Source organism: Staurois parvus, unplaced genomic scaffold (genome assembly GCF_062004578.1).
Source record: "Staurois parvus isolate SC_StPar_1 unplaced genomic scaffold, SC_StPar_1.0 ptg000388l, whole genome shotgun sequence".
Lineage (NCBI taxonomy): Eukaryota > Metazoa > Chordata > Amphibia > Anura > Ranidae > Staurois > Staurois parvus.
Window position 1 is genome coordinate 4,143,150 of NW_028318184.1, and position 6,378 is coordinate 4,149,527.

Genomic DNA, 6,378 nt, shown 5'->3' on the forward strand with positions numbered 1-6,378 from the left:
GTAATGTGTTGCTAAGGACTGAAAACCTTCACTCCCCTAGACCCCCCTCCCTGCTTTTGTGACAGGCAGGGGTTCATCTTCCCCCACAGCTGCTGGCACATTTTATATTGGTGGTGGGATCCCACCTGCACGGCCATGTCATTCATGCAGAGATTTGTGAATGAATAAAGTACAAGTCCCATCTTCCACCGTGGCAGCCGGCTTGTAGTTCTCAATGGACTGAGGGTCCATGAAATCTATGAGCTTTCTAACTGAAAGAAGACTGGAGGATGTGTTTGCAGGAGCCTGACTTTGCACCCAGGATCCACTGATTGCAGGTGCAATACTTTGCAAGCTTCTGTACTTAAAAAATTCACTTTTTTTTTTTTAACCTGGTAAAATATTTGCATTTTAGCTCTTTTTTTACTTGGAATTTAAAGCAAATCTATATTGCCTAGCACAAATAAATCCAAACTAAAATGAGTCCCTGGCCAACTAAAAAGTACACCTGTCTTTATCCATTCACTTTCATGCCCACCTTTATGAAAACCTCCCTGTCGCTCTGTTCAGCTACCTGGAGCAGGAGAAGCAGTGACATGACATTTACACACCTATGGACTTTCTACATGTGAGCATCCTGGTGAATTGCACACACTATCACAATGATTTAAGCTGGGCATACTCTAGAATTTCATTTGACTTTTTTTTCATTCTAAGGTGGTTTGTTCATTTTTCTAAACATTAGTGGAGTGCCAAACCAACATTCATTTTTAACCACAGTGACAAGAAAATTCAAAGGGGCAGAATGGAAAATGTTTCTCGAATGTACTAATTTTGAACACTGAAATGTGAATTTCAATGAAAGTTCATTTATTCCAAAAATTGAATGTAAAAAGCATTATGTTTTTATTAAAAACATAACTTTGAAATACTTTCAGACAACATTTGAATGTTCTCATTTGAAATTCTACTACTGTACATGTAGCTTTAGTCATCTGCTCTGCTATACCTGGAATATATTTAAAAAAAAAAAAAAAAAAAAAAAAAAAAAAAAAAAAAAAAAAAAAAAAGGTACAGTGCCTTGAAAAAATATTCATCCCCCTTGAAATTTTCCACATTGTCATGTTACAACCAAAAACATAAAATGTATTTTATTGGGATTTTATGTGATAGACCAACACAAAGTGGCACATAAATGGTGAAGTGGAAGAAAAAAAGAAATGGTTTTCAAACTTTTTTTTACAAATATCTGAAAAGATATTTGTATTCAGCCCCCTTTCTCAGAGATCCCCTAACTAAAATCTAGTGGAACCAATTGCCTTCAGAAGTAATTTAATTAGTAAATAGAGGCCACCTGTGTGTAATTTAATCTCAGTATCTTCTGTGAGGCCCTCAGAGGTTTGTTAGAGAACATTAGTAAACAAACAGCATCAAGAAGGCTGAAGAAAAATATCCCAAGCTTTCAACATCTCATGGAACACTGGTCAACCCATCATCTGACAATGGAAAGAGTATGGAACAACCACAAACCTACAAAGACATGGCCGTCCACCTAAACTGACAGGCCGGGCAAGGAAAGCATTAATCAGAGAAGCAGCCAAGAGGCCCATGGTAACTCTGGAGGAGCTGCAGAGATCTACAGCTCAGGTGGGAGAATCTGTCCACAGGACAACTATTAGCTGTGTGCTCATGAAAACTAACACTGCACATCACCCTGAACACACCATCCGCACTGTGAAACATGGTGGTGCCAGCATCATGTTGTGGGGATGCTTTTCTTCAGCAGGGACAGAGAAGCTGGTCAGTGTTGATGGGAAGATGAATGGAGCCAAAATACAGAGCAATCTTAGAAGAAAACCTGTTAGAGTCTGCAAAAGACTTGAGACTGGGGCGGAGGTTCACCTTCCAGCAGGACAATGACCCGAAACATACAGCCAGAGCTACAATGGAATGGTTTTAGATCAAAGCATGTGTTAGAATGGTCCAGACCTAAATCCAATTGAGAGTCTGTGGCAAGACATGAAAACTGCTGTTCAAAAACACTTTCCATCCAGTCTGACAGAGCTTGAGCTATTTTGCAAAGAATGGGCAAAAATGTCCCTATGTAGATGTCTTTTAGTGATATCCCCAAAAAGACTTGCAGCTATAATTGCAGCAAAAGGTAGTTCTACAAAGTATTGACTCCAGGGGCTGAATACAAATGCATGTCACACGTTTCACAGATTTATACATTTTGTAACATTTTTAAAACAATTTGTCATTTTCCTTCCACTTCACAATTATGTTCTCCTGTGTTGGTCGATCACATAAAATACATTTGTTTTTGGTTGTAACATGAGAACATGTGGAAAAACTTCAAGGGGTATGAATACTTTTTCAAGGCACTATACTTCTGCATCTGCCTCAATACTAACTTTGCTGTCTACCCCTCGTTCTTCTGTCTTCACACGGACTCTTTGGTTCCCTTTCCTTCTGTTCTTGTGGTTGGTTACTTACTGCAGCCTTTGGTCTACACTCCATAGCGGTCATTTTCAAGCTCCTGTTTTTGATTCTCTCACTTTGTGGTTTACACTGGAATACGCCAGGTCACTTTTTACCTAAGCATTGTTATCAGATGTTTCCTGATATCCTACCTGATTGATAATTTGATGCCTTCGCTTCAGTACTTTGCACTTCCGATTCTAGTGAGACTGTATCATTACTTACTGTACACCTTTTTGTGTGTTAAAGGCTAATTGTTCAATAAAAGTTAAATTTAAAAAAAAACAAACAAACAAAAAAAAAAAAACCAAGTTACACTTACGGTAACGTCTTTTCCAGGAGTCTTTCAGGCCAGCACTCTGAGAGACCTCGGCTCCTCCCCATCTGAGGAAACACCTCCACCTACAATAAAAAAGCTCCACTCCCCTCTGACCTCAGTTCTCCAAGCATCCTCCGGTCATCTGGGGAGACACAATGCGAGACAACATAATCATAATAAGCCATCTTCACATAACCAATATCAACAGTGGGTGGGAAACCGGTGCTGGCCTGAAAGACTCCTGGAAAAGACGTTACCGTAAGTGTAACTTGGTTTTTCCCCTACCGTCTTTCAGGCCAGCACTCTGAGAGGATAAGCGAGTACTCACCCTTCGGGCGGGCTAACTGCTTGTAAGACCTTACGACCAAAGTCCTGCTCCTGCACCGAGACCAGGTCCAGTCTGTAATGCTTGGCAAATGTGTCATAGCTGGACCATGTTGCCGCTCTGCAAATCTGCCCTGGGGAAACCCCTGCTAACTCTGCCTGGGTAGCCGCCACAGCTCGGGTGGAATGTGCCTTGATACCCTCCGGGACCTCCAGGCCTTCTGCCTGATATGCTCCTGTAATCGCCAGCCGCAGCCAGCTGGCCAGCGTCCTTCTAGACGCCTTCTTGCCTCTTCTAGCCCCCTTAAAAAAAACAAAAAGGGATTCGGTGCTTCTGAACTCCCTAGATTTCTCTAGATACTGGAGAACGCACCTTCTGACATCTAAACAATGATACCTCTCCTGATCTACCCCCACCGGGTCAGGAAAAAATGAGGGAAGGACAATGTCCTGTTCCCTCTGGAAACTCCGAGCTACCTTCGGAATGAAGGACGGGTCTGGTCTGAAAACGATCCTGTCTGAAAAAATACGGAGATAGGGTGTTCTGATCGAGAGGGCCTCCATCTCACACACCCTCCTCGCCGTGGTAATCGCCACCAGAAAAGCTGTCTTAATGGTGAGCTCACCTATCGGACAGGACTCCAAGGGCTCGAACGGAGCCCTAGTCATCCCCCCGAGCACCTTGGCCAAATCCCACACCGGAAATGGTCTGGACCTCGGAGGCCTCTGCCTCACCAGAGCTTTGAAAAACCTACTCACCAACGCCTCCCTGGCCAGGGGCGTCTCCAAGAACACACTGAGGGCCGAGACCTGGCCCTTGAGCGTGCTGACAGACAATCCCTTGTCCGCTCCCGCCTCCACTCTTGGTGGCAGCTCCCAGGGTGGACGAGAGGCCAAACTCTTCAGGGTCGCAAACCACGCCCGCCGCGGCCAGAAGGGAGCTATCAGGATTAACGAGGTCCCCTCTGTCCTGAATTTCCTCAGGACCAGGGGGAGCAAAGGAACCGGGGGAAAGGCGTAACAAAGCCGGTAGTCCCACCTCTGACCTAATGCGTCCACCGCTCTGGACCCGTCCCAGCGGGAGAGAGAGAAGAAATTTGGGACCTTGTTGTTCCTTCCGGAGGCAAAAGGGTCCACATCCGGGGATCCCCACCTTCGCACAATCTCCTGAAAGACATCGGGGTTCAAGGCCCATTCCGACTCCCTGAGCCGAGTCCTGCTCAGGAAGTCTGCCTTCTGGTTCAGCTCCCCCTTTAAGTGTATCGCAGACAGGGACGCCAAATTCAGCTCTGCCCAGGACAACAGTGTCGTCGCTAAGGCCCCGAGGGCCTTGCTCCGCGTCCCTCCCTGCCTGTTTATATAAGCCACTGCCGTGGCATTGTCCGTCAGGACACGCACGTGCTGGCCCGTGACCCCCGCCTGGAAGGAGTGCAGAGCCTCCCACACTGCCCTCAATTCCTTCCAATTCGAGGATTTGTCCTTCTGCCCTAAGGACCATTCCCCCTGAGTCACCAAATTTCCCAGGTGGGCTCCCCAGCCCCTGGCATCCGTAGTGACCTCCGCGTAAATCGGAAAGCACCACAACAGCCCCTGAGTTATGCTGGACGATCTCCTCCACCACCATAGAGACCTTTTCACACTGGGGGGCACCAAGACCCTGCGTTCTAGGGAGTGACACTTCCTGTCCCAAACCCTCAGGATCCACAACTGGAGGGGACGCATATGCAGACCTGCCCACTGAACCGCCGGAATGGACGCTGTCAGCAATCCAAGTACCGACATGGCCTGTCTTATGGACATCGACCTGCTCCCCTGCAGTAATCTGACTCCGGCCTCCAACTTGGTGACTTTTTCCAAAGTCAGGCTGGTCTTTTGGTCTACCGAGTCTAGAGTGTAGCCCAAGTAAATCACCTTCTGAGAAGGCACCAGGCAGGACTTCTCCAGATTCAAAATCCACCCCAAGCTTTCCAGATGGTTCCTCACTATAACCAGGTCTTGCCGTAAGTGAGCCTCTGAATCCGCGAAGAGCAGCAAATCGTCCAGATAGGCCACCACTGAAATCCCCCTCAAGCGGATAGAAATCAGTGCCTCCGACAGAACCTTGGTGAATACTCTTGGCGAGGAGGAAAGGCCGAATGGAAGAGCCCTGAACTGCCAGTGTCGAATTCCTTCCTCCCCCCCCACTGCCAACCTGAGGAACCTCTGAGAGGCTTCCGCCACGGGCACGTGTAGGTAGGCGTCCTTCAAGTCTATGGATGCCATGAATGCACCTGGTGGGATTAGGGACCTGATCGTAAAAATGGAATCCATGCGGAACCTCCGGTAACGCACTGACTTGTTCAAGGGTTTCAGGTTCAAAATCAGTCTGAACGCCCCAGACGGCTTTTGAACCACAAACACATGGGAATAAACTCCCTTCCCTCGCTCCGCTACTGGAACCCTGGAGATGACCCCCTGGGACTCCAGAATCTCCAAAGCGCCCACCAGAGCCGCGTCCTTCGTCGGATCCCTTGGACGGGTCGTCACCAGAAAAGTCTCGGGTGGCGGTCTCAGAAATTCTAACCGGTAACCCCTTCGGATGACATCCAAAATGAAGGGGCTGGTGACCACGGCTTCCCACTGTGGGAGGAATGCCGCCAATCTTCCCCCCACAGGAGGAACCAAGTCACCTTGGTTTTTGGGGCTGCTCAGGAGGGCGAAAAATCGCTCCCCCCTCTTCCCCTACCTCTCTGTCCAGCCGACCTACCCTGACCAGGCGGTCGCAGGCTCAGCCTCTTTGCCGGGCAGGCCTTCCGTGTCCCCCCCTCCTGCATTTTCCTCTTGAGGGGGAAGGACTTTTTCCTATCAGCTGTCCGGTCCAATAATTCCTCCAACCCCGGGCCGAACAGACAGTCTCCTGTGAGGGGGATGCCGCATAACCTAACTTTTGAAGTGATGTCCCCCTGCCATGTCTTTAGCCACAGCGCCCTTCTGGCTGAATTAGTCAGGGCAGCAGACCTGGCCCCCAATCTCACCGACTCTGCGGAAGCATCCGCAATATACCCCACTCCTTGCAAAAGGGTCTCAAAAGAGGCCAAGATTTTTTCCTTGGGAGAGTCTGCCACAATATGGGCCTGTAATTGCGTAAGCCAATACTCTAAGTTCCTGGCTACCACTGTCGTAGCCATGGCCGGCTTCAGGTTGTACAGGGTCGAGTCCCAGGCCTTCCTAAGGAGAGACTCTGCCCTTCTGTCCAATAAGTCTGGTAAGACCCCCATGTCCTCAAACGCTAGGTC